This window comes from Lampetra planeri, chromosome 5 (assembly GCF_965212315.1).
Source record: "Lampetra planeri chromosome 5, kcLamPlan1.2.h2, whole genome shotgun sequence".
In the NCBI taxonomy this organism is placed as follows: domain Eukaryota; kingdom Metazoa; phylum Chordata; class Hyperoartia; order Petromyzontiformes; family Petromyzontidae; genus Lampetra; species Lampetra planeri.
In genome coordinates this window covers 2,419,417-2,432,712 of record NC_136111.1, presented here as the reverse complement: position 1 = coordinate 2,432,712, position 13,296 = coordinate 2,419,417, and the positions used below count along the sequence as shown (strand labels likewise).

At 48.0% G+C, this 13,296-nt stretch overlaps 23 non-coding genes across 23 annotated transcripts; all 23 read left to right on the top strand.

Annotated features, from left to right (window-relative positions):
• The first annotated feature begins 319 nt into the window (after positions 1-319).
• On the top strand, positions 320-392 carry TRNAK-CUU (transfer RNA lysine (anticodon CUU)). The gene has a single exon. It is a non-coding gene; the product is annotated as a tRNA-Lys (tRNA).
• A 626-nt stretch (positions 393-1,018) lies between these two features.
• On the top strand, positions 1,019-1,091 carry TRNAK-CUU (transfer RNA lysine (anticodon CUU)). Its single transcript has one exon. It is a non-coding gene; the product is annotated as a tRNA-Lys (tRNA).
• A 423-nt stretch (positions 1,092-1,514) lies between these two features.
• Positions 1,515-1,587, top strand: TRNAK-CUU (transfer RNA lysine (anticodon CUU)). The gene has a single exon. It is a non-coding gene; the product is annotated as a tRNA-Lys (tRNA).
• A 645-nt stretch (positions 1,588-2,232) lies between these two features.
• TRNAK-CUU (transfer RNA lysine (anticodon CUU)) lies at positions 2,233-2,305 on the top strand. Its single transcript has one exon. It is a non-coding gene; the product is annotated as a tRNA-Lys (tRNA).
• Positions 2,306-2,728: 423 nt separating this feature from the next.
• Positions 2,729-2,801, top strand: TRNAK-CUU (transfer RNA lysine (anticodon CUU)). The gene has a single exon. It is a non-coding gene; the product is annotated as a tRNA-Lys (tRNA).
• A 626-nt stretch (positions 2,802-3,427) lies between these two features.
• TRNAK-CUU (transfer RNA lysine (anticodon CUU)) lies at positions 3,428-3,500 on the top strand. The gene has a single exon. It is a non-coding gene; the product is annotated as a tRNA-Lys (tRNA).
• A 423-nt stretch (positions 3,501-3,923) lies between these two features.
• TRNAK-CUU (transfer RNA lysine (anticodon CUU)) lies at positions 3,924-3,996 on the top strand. The gene has a single exon. It is a non-coding gene; the product is annotated as a tRNA-Lys (tRNA).
• Positions 3,997-4,679: 683 nt separating this feature from the next.
• Positions 4,680-4,752, top strand: TRNAK-CUU (transfer RNA lysine (anticodon CUU)). Its single transcript has one exon. It is a non-coding gene; the product is annotated as a tRNA-Lys (tRNA).
• Positions 4,753-5,179: 427 nt separating this feature from the next.
• TRNAK-CUU (transfer RNA lysine (anticodon CUU)) lies at positions 5,180-5,252 on the top strand. The gene has a single exon. It is a non-coding gene; the product is annotated as a tRNA-Lys (tRNA).
• A 424-nt stretch (positions 5,253-5,676) lies between these two features.
• Positions 5,677-5,749, top strand: TRNAK-CUU (transfer RNA lysine (anticodon CUU)). The gene has a single exon. It is a non-coding gene; the product is annotated as a tRNA-Lys (tRNA).
• Positions 5,750-6,479: 730 nt separating this feature from the next.
• Positions 6,480-6,552, top strand: TRNAK-CUU (transfer RNA lysine (anticodon CUU)). Its single transcript has one exon. It is a non-coding gene; the product is annotated as a tRNA-Lys (tRNA).
• Positions 6,553-6,978: 426 nt separating this feature from the next.
• TRNAK-UUU (transfer RNA lysine (anticodon UUU)) lies at positions 6,979-7,051 on the top strand. The gene has a single exon. It is a non-coding gene; the product is annotated as a tRNA-Lys (tRNA).
• A 424-nt stretch (positions 7,052-7,475) lies between these two features.
• On the top strand, positions 7,476-7,548 carry TRNAK-CUU (transfer RNA lysine (anticodon CUU)). Its single transcript has one exon. It is a non-coding gene; the product is annotated as a tRNA-Lys (tRNA).
• Positions 7,549-7,723: 175 nt separating this feature from the next.
• Positions 7,724-7,796, top strand: TRNAK-CUU (transfer RNA lysine (anticodon CUU)). Its single transcript has one exon. It is a non-coding gene; the product is annotated as a tRNA-Lys (tRNA).
• Positions 7,797-8,424: 628 nt separating this feature from the next.
• Positions 8,425-8,497, top strand: TRNAK-CUU (transfer RNA lysine (anticodon CUU)). The gene has a single exon. It is a non-coding gene; the product is annotated as a tRNA-Lys (tRNA).
• A 637-nt stretch (positions 8,498-9,134) lies between these two features.
• Positions 9,135-9,207, top strand: TRNAK-CUU (transfer RNA lysine (anticodon CUU)). The gene has a single exon. It is a non-coding gene; the product is annotated as a tRNA-Lys (tRNA).
• Positions 9,208-9,383: 176 nt separating this feature from the next.
• Positions 9,384-9,456, top strand: TRNAK-CUU (transfer RNA lysine (anticodon CUU)). The gene has a single exon. It is a non-coding gene; the product is annotated as a tRNA-Lys (tRNA).
• A 629-nt stretch (positions 9,457-10,085) lies between these two features.
• Positions 10,086-10,158, top strand: TRNAK-CUU (transfer RNA lysine (anticodon CUU)). Its single transcript has one exon. It is a non-coding gene; the product is annotated as a tRNA-Lys (tRNA).
• A 423-nt stretch (positions 10,159-10,581) lies between these two features.
• Positions 10,582-10,654, top strand: TRNAK-CUU (transfer RNA lysine (anticodon CUU)). The gene has a single exon. It is a non-coding gene; the product is annotated as a tRNA-Lys (tRNA).
• A 626-nt stretch (positions 10,655-11,280) lies between these two features.
• On the top strand, positions 11,281-11,353 carry TRNAK-CUU (transfer RNA lysine (anticodon CUU)). Its single transcript has one exon. It is a non-coding gene; the product is annotated as a tRNA-Lys (tRNA).
• Positions 11,354-11,776: 423 nt separating this feature from the next.
• On the top strand, positions 11,777-11,849 carry TRNAK-CUU (transfer RNA lysine (anticodon CUU)). Its single transcript has one exon. It is a non-coding gene; the product is annotated as a tRNA-Lys (tRNA).
• A 584-nt stretch (positions 11,850-12,433) lies between these two features.
• TRNAK-CUU (transfer RNA lysine (anticodon CUU)) lies at positions 12,434-12,506 on the top strand. The gene has a single exon. It is a non-coding gene; the product is annotated as a tRNA-Lys (tRNA).
• Positions 12,507-12,676: 170 nt separating this feature from the next.
• Positions 12,677-12,749, top strand: TRNAK-CUU (transfer RNA lysine (anticodon CUU)). Its single transcript has one exon. It is a non-coding gene; the product is annotated as a tRNA-Lys (tRNA).
• Positions 12,750-13,296: the final 547 nt, after the last annotated feature.

Genomic DNA, 13,296 nt, shown 5'->3' with positions numbered 1-13,296 from the left:
TTCTGAAATATACTGTGGGTCACTTGACTCACAATCACCCCAAGTTCGACTGGGGACACTTACAACAGTAGCTGGGCTAGTTCAGTCGGTCGATCTAGAGACTCTTGATCTCAGGGTCGTGGGTTTGAGCCCCATGTTGGGTGCAGAAACAACGTGTGATTCCCATGGACTTAAATTGTCCATTTATGTAGTTCAATTAACTAGACAGTCTTTAAACTTACTAATTCCTTTTTGCTTAAATTCATGTTTTTTTAAAATATACGGTGGGTGACATGACTCACAATCACCCCAAGTTAGACAGGGGACACTCACCACAGCAGCCCGGCTAGCTCAGTCGGTAGAGCATGAGACTCTTAATCTCAGGGTCGTGGGTTCGAGCCCCACGTTGGGCGCATAATAATTTTGTGATTTGCTTTGACTACCATTGTGCATTTCTGTGGACCAATTTAGCACGCATGATGAAAACAATCGAAACACATTCCTGCGGAGGGAGCTGGTAGGAACGATGGGTGGCCAGGGTCAACGGCGGTGTGGTGTATTCTGCAAACATGGCCGACTGTTAGGGCGGGCACAAGCCTTACAACACACGTGTGTGCAGTGCCCTGTGCAGACATGTGTAGTGCTCAACTAAAGGTTTTATTTTGACCGGACAGGGCCCACTGAGCTCTATACGATTCAGAAGTGACCTTGCCTCGAATGATGGCTCAACGAATTGGCGGATTAAATGTAGAGATTGAGTGCCGTGGCCGCCTTCCGCACCCATCCCCTCCCTCCCCACCCATCCCCTCCCCAAACTCCCCTCCTCACCCAGCCCCTCCCCACCCTCCCCTCTCCACCCAGCCCCACCCACCCTTCCCATATTTGGAATCCACGACGGACAAAATAATCCCCTGTGGGCTGGTGTAACCAGAGGTTCCTACCAGTATTACCTGTTACTTATTGTCAAGTTTTTTTTTAATACGGTGGGTGACATGACTCACAATCACCCCAAGTTAGGCAGCGATAACACACCACGGAAGCCCGGCTAGCTCAGTCGGTAGAGCATGAGACTCTTAATCTCAGGGTCGTGGGTTCGAGCCCCACGTTGGGCGCAGAATAATTTTGTGATTTGCTTTGACTACCATTGTGCATCTCTGTGGGCCAATTTCGCACACATGATGAAAACAATCGAATTACCTTTTGCTTTTGTCATGTTTTCAGAAATATACTGTGGGTCACTTGACTCACAATCACCCCAAGTTCGACTTGGGACACTTACAACAGTAGCTGGGCTAGTTCAGTCGGTCGATCTAGAGACTCTTGATCTCAGGGTCGTGGGTTTGAGCCCCATGTTTGGTGCAGAAACAACGTGTGATTCCCATGGACTTAAATTGTCCATTTATGTAGATCAATTAACTAGACAGTCTTTAAACTTACTAATTCCTTTTTGCTTAAATTCATGTTTTTTTTAAATATACGGTGGGTGACATGACTCACAATCACCCCAAGTTAGACAGGGGACACTCACCACAGCAGCCCGGCTAGCTCAGTCGGTAGAGCATGAGACTCTTAATCTCAGGGTCGTGGGTTCGAGCCCCACGTTGGGCGCATAATAATTTTGTGATTTGCTTTGACTACCATTGTGCATTTCTGTGGACCAATTTAGCACGCATGATGAAAACAATCGAAACACATTCCTGCGGAGGGAGCTGGTAGGAACGATGGGTGGCCAGGGTCAACGGCGGCGTGGTGTATTCTGCAAATATGGCCGACTGTTAGGGCGGGCACAAGCCTTACAACACACGTGTGTACAGTGCCCTGTGCAGACATGTGTAGTGCTCAACTAAAGGTTTTATTTTGACCGGACAGGGCCCACTGAGCTCTATACGATTCGGAAGTGACCTTGCCTCGAATGATGGCTCAACGAATTGGCGGATTAAATGTAGAGATTGAGTGCCGTGGCCGCCTTCCGCACCCATCCCCTCCCTCCCCACCCATCCCCTCCCTCCCCACCCATCCCCTCCCCAAACTCCCCTCCTCACCCAGCCCCTCCCCACCCTCCCCTCTCCACCCAGCCCCACCCACCCTTCCCATATTTGGAATCCACGACGGACAAAATAATCCCCTGTGGGCTGGTGTAACCAGAGGTTCCTACCAGTATTACCTGTTACTTATTGTCATGTTTTTTTTTTATGCGGTTGGTGACATGACTCACAATGACCCCAAGTTAGGCAGCGATAACACACCACAGAAGCCCGGCTAGCTCAGTCGGTAGAGCATGAGACTCTTAATCTCAGGGTCGTGGGTTCGAGCCCCACGTTGGGCGCAGAATAATTTTGTGATTTGCTTTGACTACCATTGTGCATCTCTGTGGGCCAATTTCGCACACATGATGAAAACAATCGAATTACCTTTTGCTTTTGTCATGTTTTCTGAAATATACTGTGGGTCACTTGACTCACAATCACCCCAAGTTCGACTGGGGACACTTACAACAGTAGCTGGGCTAGTTCAGTCGGTCGATCTAGAGACTCTTGATCTCAGGGTCGTGGGTTTGAGCCCCATGTTGGGTGCAGAAACAACGTGTGATTCCCATGGACTTAAATTGTCCATTTATGTAGTTCAATTAACTAGACAGTCTTTAAACTTACTAATTCCTTTTTGCTTAAATTCATGTTTTTTTTTAATATACGGTGGGTGACATGACTCACAATCACCCCAAGTTAGACAGGGGACACTCACCACAGCAGCCCGGCTAGCTCAGTCGGTAGAGCATGAGACTCTTAATCTCAGGGTCGTGGGTTCGAGCCCCACGTTGGGCGCATAATAATTTTGTGATTTGCTTTGACTACCATTGTGCATTTCTGTGGACCAATTTAGCACGCATGATGAAAACAATCGAAACACATTCCTGCGGAGGGAGCTGGTAGGAACGATGGGTGGCCAGGGTCAACGGCGGTGTGGTGTATTCTGCAAATATGGCCGACTGTTAGGGCGGGCACAAGCCTTACAACACACGTGTGTGCAGTGCCCTGTGCAGACATGTGTAGTGCTCAACTAAAGGTTTTATTTTGACCGGACAGGGCCCACTGAGCTCTATACGATTCAGAAGTGACCTTGCCTCGAATGATGGCTCAACGAATTGGCGGATTAAATGTAGAGATTGAGTGCCGTGGCCGCCTTCCGCACCCATCCCCTCCCTCCCCACCCATCCCCTCCCCAAACTCCCCTCCTCACCCAGCCCCTCCCCACCCTCCCCTCTCCACCCAGCCCCACCCACCCTTCCCATATTTGGAATCCACGACGGACAAAATAATCCCCTGTGGGCTGGTGTAACCAGAGGTTCCTACCAGTATTACCTGTTACTTATTGTCAAGTTTTTTTTTAATACGGTGGGTGACATGACTCACAATCACCCCAAGTTAGGCAGCGAAAACACACCACGGATGCCCGGCTAGCTCAGTCGGTAGAGCATGAGACTCTTAATCTCAGGGTCGTGGGTTCGAGCCCCACGTTGGGCGCAGAATAATTTTGTGATTTGCTTTGACTACCATTGTGCATCTCTGTGGGCCAATTTCGCACACATGATGAAAACAATCGAATTACCTTTTGCTTTTGTCATGTTTTCAGAAATATACTGTGGGTCACTTGACTCACAATCACCCCAAGTTCGACTTGGGACACTTACAACAGTAGCTGGGCTAGTTCAGTCGGTCGATCTAGAGACTCTTGATCTCAGGGTCGTGGGTTTGAGCCCCATGTTTGGTGCAGAAACAACGTGTGATTCCCATGGACTTAAATTGTCCATTTATGTAGATCAATTAACTAGACAGTCTTTAAACTTACTAATTCCTTTTTGCTTAAATTCATGTTTTTTTTAAATATACGGTGGGTGACATGACTCACAATCACCCCAAGTTAGACAGGGGACACTCACCACACCAGCCCGGCTAGCTCAGTCGGTAGAGCATGAGACTCTTAATCTCCGGGTCGTGGGTTCGAGCCCCACGTTGGGCGCATAATAATTTTGTGATTTGCTTTGACTACCATTGTGCATTTCTGTGGACCAATTTAGCACGCATGATGAAAACAATCGAAACACATTCCTGCGGAGGGAGCTGGTAGGAACGATGGGTGGCCAGGGTCAACGGCGGCGTGGTGTATTCTGCAAATATGGCCGACTGTTAGGGCGGGCACAAGCCTTACAACACACGTGTGTACAGTGCCCTGTGCAGACATGTGTAGTGCTCAACTAAAGGTTTTATTTTGACCGGACAGGGCCCACTGAGCTCTATACGATTCGGAAGTGACCTTGCCTCGAATGATGGCTCAACGAATTGGCGGATTAAATGTAGAGATTGAGTGCCGTGGCCGCCTTCCGCACCCATCCCCTCCCTCCCCACCCATCCCCTCCCTCCCCACCCATCCCCTCCCTCCCCACCCATCCCCTCCCTCCCCACCCATCCCCTCCCCAAACTCCCCTCCTCACCCAGCCCCTCCCCACCCTCCCCTCTCCACCCAGCCCCACCCACCCTTCCCATATTTGGAATCCACGACGGACAAAATAATCCCCTGTGGGCTGGTGTAACCAGAGTTTCCTACCAGTATTACCTGTTACTTATTGTCATGTTTTTTTTTAATACGGTGGGTGACATGACTCACAATCACCCCAAGTTAGGCAGCGATAACACACCACAGAAGCCCGGCTAGCTCAGTCGGTAGAGCATGAGACTCTTAATCTCAGGGTCGTGGGTTCGAGCACCACGTTGGGCGCTCAATAATTTTGTGATTTCCTTTGACGACTATTGTGCATTTCTGTGGACCAATTTAGCATGCATGATGAAAACAATCTAATTACCTTTTACGTATTGTCATGTTTTTTCTGAAATATACTGTGGGTCACTTGACTCACAATCACCCCAAGCTCGACTGGGGACACTTACAACAGCAGCTAGGCTAGTTCAGTCGATAGCGCATGAGACTCTTGATCTCAGGGTCGTGGGTTTGAGCCCCATTTTTGGTGCAGAAACAACGTGTGATTCCCATGGACTTAAATTGTCCATTTATGTAGATCAATTAACTAGACAGTCTTTAAACTTACTAATTCCTTTTTACTTAAATTCACGTTTTTTTTTAAATATACGGTGGGTGACATGACTCACAATCGCCTCAAGTTAGACAGGGGTCACTCACCACAGAAGCCCGGCTAGCTCAGTCGGTAGAGCATGAGACTCTTAATCTCAGGGTCGTGGGTTCGAGCCCCACGTTGGGCGCAGAATTTTTTTGTGATTTACTTTGACTACCATTGTGCATCTCTGTGGGCCAATTTCGCACACATGATGAAAACAATCGAATTACGTTTTGCTTTTTGTCATGTTTTCTGAAATATGCTGTGGGTCACTTGACTCACATTCACCCCAAGTTCGACTGGGGACACTTACAACAGTAGCTAGGCTAGTTCAGTCGGTCGAGCTAGAGACTCTTGATCTCAGGGTCGTGGGTTTGAGCCCCATTTTTGGTGCAGAAACAACGTGTGATTCCCATGGACTTAATATGTCCATTTATGTAGATCAATAAACTAGACAGGCTTTAAACTTACTAATTCCTTTTTGCATAAATTAATGTTTTTTTGAAATATACGGTGGGTGACATGACTCACAATCACCCCAAGTTAGACAGGGGTCACTCACCACAGCAGCCCGGCTAGCTCAGTCGGTAGAGCATGAGACTCTTAATCTCAGGGTCGTGGGTTCGAGCCCCACGTTGGGCGCATAATTATTTTGGATTTGGTTTGACTACCATTGTGCATTTCTGTGGACCAATTTAGCACGCATGATGAAAACAATCGAAATACATTTCTGCGGAGGGAGCTGGTAGGAACGATGGGTGGCCAGGGTCAAAGGCGGCGTGGTGTATTCTGCAAATATGGCCGACTGTTAGGGCGGGCACAAGCCTTACAACACACGTGTGTACAGTGCCCTGTGCAGACATGTGTAGTGCTCAACTAAAGGTTTTATTTTGACCGGACAGGGCCCACTGAGCTTTATACGATTCGGAAGTGACCTTGCCTCGAATGATGGCTCAACGAATTGGCGGATTAAATGTAGAGATTGAGTGCCGTGGCCGCCTTCCGCACCCATCCCCTCCCTCCCTCCCCTCCCCACCCATCCCCTCCCTCCCCACCCATCCCCTCCCTCCCCACCCATCCCCTCCCTCCCCACCCATCCCCTCCCTCCCCACCCATCCCCTCCCTCCCCACCCATCCCCTCCCCAAACTCCCCTCCTCACCCAGCCCCTCCCCACCCTCCCCTCTCCACCCAGCCCCACCCACCCTTCCCATATTTGGAATCCACGACGGACAAAATAATCCCCTGTGGGCTGGTGTAACCAGAGGTTCCTACCAGTATTACCTATTACTTATTGTCATGTTTTTTTTTTAATACGGTGGGTGACATGACTCACAATCACCCCAAGTTAGGCAGCGATAACACACCACAGAAGCCCGGCTAGCTCAGTCGGTAGAGCATGAGACTCTTTATCTCAGGGTCGTGGGTTCGAGCCCCACGTTGGGCGCTCAATAATTTTGTGATTTCCTTTGACGACTATTGTGCATTTCTGTGGACCAATTTAGCATGCATGATGAAAACAATCTAATTACCTTTTACGTATTGTCATGTTTTTTCTGAAATATACTGTGGGTCACTTGACTCTCAATCACCCCAAGCTCGACTGGGGACACTTACAACAGCAGCTAGGCTAGTTCAGTCGATAGCGCATGAGACTCTTGATCTCAGGGTCGTGGGTTTGAGCCCCATTTTTGGTGCAGAAACAACGTGTGATTCCCATGGACTTAAATTGTCCATTTATGTAGATCAATTAACTAGACAGTCTTTAAACTTACTAATTCCTTTTTACTTAAATTCACGTTTTTTTTTAATATACGGTGGGTGACATGACTCACAATCACCTCAAGTTAGACAGGGGTCACTCACCACAGAAGCCCGGCTAGCTCAGGCGGTAGAGCATGAGACTTTTAATCTCAGGGTCGTGGGTTCGAGCCCCACGTTGGGCGCAGAATTATGTTGTGATTTACTTTGACTACCATTGTGCATCTCTGTGGGCCAATTTCGCACACATGATGAAAACAATCGAATTACTTTTTGCTTTTTGTCATGTTTTCTGAAATATGCTGTGGGTCACTTGACTCACATTCACCCCAAGTTCGACTGGGGACACTTACAACAGTAGCTAGGCTAGTTCAGTCGGTCGAGCTAGAGACTCTTGATCTCAGGGTCGTGGGTTTGAGCCCCATTTTTGGTGCAGAAACAACGTGTGATTCCCATGGACTTAATATGTCCATTTATGTAGATCAATAAACTAGACAGGCTTTAAACTTACTAATTCCTTTTTGCATAAATTAATGTTTTTTTGAAATATACGGTGGGTGACATGACTCACAATCACCTCAAGTTAGACAGGGGTCACTCACCACAGCAGCCCTGCTAGCTCAGTCGGTAGAGCATGAGACTCTTAATCTCTGGGTCGTGGGTTCGAGCCCCACGTTGGGCGCTCAGCAATTTTGTTATTTCCTTTGACGACAATTGTGCATTTCTGTGGACCAATTTAGCACGCATGATGAAAACAATCGAATTACCTTTTACTTATTGTCATGTTTTCTGAAATATACTGTGGGTCACTTGACTCACAATCACCCCAAGTTCGACTGGGGACACTTACAACAGCAGCTAGGCTAGTTCAGTCGATAGAGCATGAGACTCTTGATCTCAGGGTCGTGGGTTCGAGCCCCACGTTGGGCGCTCAATAATGTTGTGATTTCCTTTGACGACTATTGTGCATTTCTGTGGATCAATTTAGCACGCATGATGAAAACAATCGAAACACATTCGTGTGGAGGGAGCTGGTAGGAACGATGGGTGGCCAGGGTCAACGGCGGCGTGGTGTATTCCGCAATTATGGCCGACTGCTAGGGCGGGCACAAGCCTTATAAACACACGTGTGTACAGTGCCCTGTGCAGACATGTGTAGTGCTCAACTAAAGGTTTTATTTTGACCGGGCAGGGCCCACTGAGCTCTATACGATTCGGAAGTGACCTTGCCTCGATTGATGGCTCAACGAATTGGCGGATTAAATGTAGAGATTGAGTGTCGTGGCCGCCTTCCGCACCCATCCCCTCCCTCCCCACCCATCCCCTCCCCTCCCCAAACTCCCCTCCTCACCCAGCCCCTCCCCACCCTCCCCTCTCCACCCAGCCCCACCCACCCTTCCCATATTTGGAATCCACGACGGACAAAATAATCCCCTGTGGGCTGGTGTAACCAGAGGTTCCTACCAGTATTGTTACTTATTGTCATGTTTTTTTTTAATACGGTGGGTGACATGACTCACAATGACCCCAAGTTAGGCAGCGATAACACACCACAGAAGCCCGGCTAGCTCAGTCGGTAGAGCATGAGACTCTTAATCTCAGGGTCGTGGGTTCGAGCCCCACGTTGGGCGCTCAATAATTTTGTGATTTCCTTTGGCGACTATTGTGCATTTCTGTGGACCAATTTAGCACGCATGATGAAAACAATCGAATTACTTTTTACTTATTGTCATGTTTTCTGAAATATACTGTGGGTCACTTGACTCACAATCATCCCAAGTTCGACTGGGGACACTTACAACAGTAGCTAGGCTAGTTCAGTCGGTAGAGCATGAGACGCTTTATCTCAGGGTCGTGGGTTTGAGCCCCACGCTGGGCGCTCAATAATTTTGTGATTTACTTTGACTACCATTGTGCATCTCTGTGGACCAACTTCGCACACATGATGAAAACAATCGAATTACCTTTTGCTTTTAGTCATGTTTTCTGAAAGTTCGACTGGGGACACTTACAACAGTAGCTAGGCTAGTTCAGTCGGTCGAGCTAGAGACTCTTGATCTCAGGGTCGTGGGTTTGAGCCCCATTTTTGGTGCAGAAACAACGTGTGATTCCCATGGACTTAAATTGTCCATTTATGTAGATCAATTAACTAGATAATCTTTAAACTTACTAATTCCGTTTTGCTTAAATTCATGTTTTTTTGAAATATACGGTGGGTGACATGACTCACAATCACCTCAAGTTAGACAGGGGTCACTCACCACAGCAGCCCGGCTAGCTCAGTCGGTAGAGCATGAGACTCTTAATCTCAGGGTCGTGGGTTCGAGCCCCACGTTGGGCGCTCAGCAATTTTGTGATTTCTATTTGACAACTATTGTGCATTTCTGTGGACCAATTTAGCACGCATGATGAAAACAATCGAATTACCTTTTACTTATTGTCATGTTTTCTGAAATATACTGTGGGTCACTTGACTCACAATCACCCCAAGTTCGACTGGGGACACTTACAACAGCAGCCCGGCTAGCTCAGTCGGTAGAGCATGAGACTCTTAATCTCAGGGTCGTGGGTTCGAGCCCCACGTTGGGCGCATAATAATTTTGTGATTTGCTTTGACTACCATTGTGCATTTCTGTGGACCAATTTAGCACGCATGATGAAAACAATCGAAACACATTCCTGCGGAGGGAGCTGGTAGGAACGATGGGTGGCCAGGGTCAACGGCGGCGTGATGTATTCCGCAAATATGGCCGACTGCTAGGGCTGGCACAAGCCTTAAAAACACACGTGTGTACAGTGCCCTGTGCAGACATGTGTAGTGCTCAACTAAAGGTTTTATTTTGACCGGGCAGGGCTCACTGAGCTCTATACGATTCGGAAGTGACCTTGCATCGAATGATGGCTCAACGAATTGGCGGATTAAATGTAGAGATTGAGTGCCGTGGCCGCCTTCCCCACCCATCCCCTCCCTCCCCACCTATCCCCTCCCCAAACTCCCCTCCTCACCCAGCCCCTCCCCACCCTCCCCTCTCCACCCAGCCCCACCCACCCTTCCCATATTTGGAATCCACGACGGACAAAATATTCCCCTGTGGGCTGGTGTAACCAGAGGTTCCTACCAGTATTACCTGTTACTTATTGTCATGTTTTTTTTTTTAATACGGTGGGTGACATGACTCACAATGACCCCAAGTTAGGCAGCGATAACACACCACAGAAGCCCGGCTATCTCAGTCGGTAGAGCATGAGACTCTTAATCTCAGGGTCGTGGGTTCGAGCCCCACGTTGGGCGCAGAATAATTTTGTGATTTGCTTTGACTACCATTGTGCATCTCTGTGGGCCAATTTCGCACACATGATGAAAACAATCGAATTACCTTTTGCTTTTGTCATGTTTTCAGAAATATACTGTGGGTCACTTGACTCACAATCACCCCAAGTTCGACTTGGGACACTTACAACAGTAGCTGGGCTAGTTCAGTCGGTCGATCTAGAGACTCTTGATCTCAGGGTCGTGGGTTTGAGCCCCATGTTTGGTGCAGAAACAACGTGTGATTCCCATGGACTTAAATTGTCCATTTATGTAGATCAATTAACTAGACAGTCTTTAAACTTACTAATTCCTTTTTGCTTAAATTCATGTTTTTTTTAAATATACGGTGGGTGACATGACTCACAATCACCCCAAGTTAGACAGGGGACTCTCACCACAGCAGCCCGGCTAGCTCAGTCGGTAGAGCATGAGACTCTTAATCTCAGGGTCGTGGGTTCGAGCCCCACGTTGGGCGCATAATAATTTTGTGATTTGCTTTGACTACCATTGTGCATTTCTGTGGACCAATTTAGCACGCATGATGAAAACAATCGAAACACATTCCTGCGGAGGGAGCTGGTAGGAACGATGGGTGGCCAGGGTCAACGGCGGCGTGGTGTATTCTGCAAATATGGCCGACTGTTAGGGCGGGCACAAGCCTTACAACACACGTGTGTACAGTGCCCTGTGCAGACATGTGTAGTGCTCAACTAAAGGTTTTATTTTGACCGGACAGGGCCCACTGAGCTCTATACGGTTCGGAAGTGACCTTGCCTCGAATGATGGCTCAACGAATTGGCGGATTAAATGTAGAGATTGAGTGCCGTGGCCGCCTTCCGCACCCATCCCCTCCCTCCCCACCCATCCCCTCCCCAAACTCCCCTCCTCACCCAGCCCCTCCCCACCCTCCCCTCTCCACCCAGCCCCACCCACCCTTCCCATATTTGGAATCCACGACGGACAAAATAATCCCCTGTGGGCTGGTGTAACCAGAGGTTCCTACCAGTATTACCTGTTACTTATTGTCAAGTTTTTTTTTAATACGGTGGGTGACATGACTCACAATCACCCCAAGTTAGGCAGCGATAATACACCACGGAAGCCCGGCTAGCTCAGTCGGTAGAGCATGAGACTCTTAATCTCAGGGTCGTGGGTTCGAGCCCCACGTTGGGCGCAGAATAATTTTGTGATTTGCTTTGACTACCATTGTGCATCTCTGTGGGCCAATTTCGCACATATGATGAAAACAATCGAATTACCTTTTGCTTTTGTCATGTTTTCAGAAATATACTGTGGGTCACTTGACTCACAATCACCCCAAGTTCGACTGGGGACACTTACAACAGTAGCTGGGCTAGTTCAGTCGGTCGATCTAGAGACTCTTGATCTCAGGGTCGTGGGTTTGAGCCCCATGTTTGGTGCAGAAACAACGTGTGATTCCCATGGACTTAAATTGTCCATTTATGTAGATCAATTAACTAGACAGTCTTTAAACTTACTAATTCCTTTTTGCTTAAATTCATGTTTTTTTTAAATATACGGTGGGTGACATGACTCACAATCACCCCAAGTTAGACAGGGGACACTCACCACAGCAGCCCGGCTAGCTCAGTCGGTAGAGCATGAGACTCTTAACCTCAGGGTCGTGGGTTCGAGCCCCACGTTGGGCGCATAATAATTTTGTGATTTGCTTTGACTACCATTGTGCATTTCTGTGGACCAATTTAGCACGCATGATGAAAACAATCGAAACACATTCCTGCGGAGGGAGCTGGTAGGAACGATGGGTGGCCAGGGTCAACGGCGGCGTGGTGTATTCTGCAAATATGGCCGACTGTTAGGGCGGGCACAAGCCTTACAACACACGTGTGTACAGTGCCCTGTGCAGACATGTGTAGTGCTCAACTAAAGGTTTTATTTTGACCGGACAGGGCCCACTGAGCTCTATACGATTCGGAAGTGACCTTGCCTCGAATGATGGCTCAACGAATTGGCGGATTAAATGTAGAGATTGAGTGCCGTGGCCGCCTTCCGCACCCATCCCCTCCCTCCCCACCTATCCCCTCTCCACCCAGCCCCACCCACCCTTCCCATATTTGGAATCCACGACGGTCAAAATAATCCCCTGTGGGATGGTGTAACCAGAGGTTCCTACCAGTATTACCTTTTACTTATTGTCATGTTTTTTTTTTAATCCGGTGGGTGACATGACTCACAATGACCCCAAGTTAGGCAGGGGTCACTCACCACAGAAGCCCGGCTAGCTCAGTCGGTAGAGCATGAGACTCTTAATCTCAGGGTCGTGGGTCCGAGCCCCACGTTGGGCGCAGAATACTTTTGTGATTTGCTTTGACTTCCATTGTGCATTTCTGTGGACCAATTTCGCACACATGATGAAAGCAATCGAATTTCCTTTTGCTTTTTATCATGTTTATGAAATATATTATTTGTCACGACTCACAATCCCCCAAAATTATACTGGGGTCACACCTCAGCAGTCCAGCTAGTTCAGTCCATAGAGCATGAGACTCTTAATCTCAGGGTCGTGGGTTCGAGCCCCACGTTGGGCGCTCAATAATTTTGTGATTTCCTTTGACTATTGTGCATTTCTGTGGACCAATTTAGCATGCATGATGAAAACAATCAAATTACCTTTTACGTATTGTCATGTTTTTTTCTGAAATATACTGTGGGTTACTTGACTCACAATCCCCCAAGTTCGACTGGGGACACTTACAACAGCAGCTAGGCTAGTTCAGTCGGTAGCGCATGAGACTCTTAATCTCAGGGTCGTGGGTTTGAGCCCACGTTGGGCTCAGAATAGTTTTTACCACCTCAATGTGAAATTGTAGTTGCTTGTGTGCATCTACATCAGCAGCTATACGATAAGAAGATGTCAGAAGTGCCGAGTGAGAGGAAGGGACTTCGACCACACCCGGAGGAGAGGTAATTTCACAGAAACACTCAAGACTGAGTTCCAACTAGTCAACACGAATCGTTTCCCGTCCTAGAATCTGTGCTGTAGTTGACACACATTGTTCAAGTGGTTAGTATGCAAATAGTTATAGTGTGAATCGTTCATTGGATATAGGTTTAAAAAATCTAAACTGGTCATTG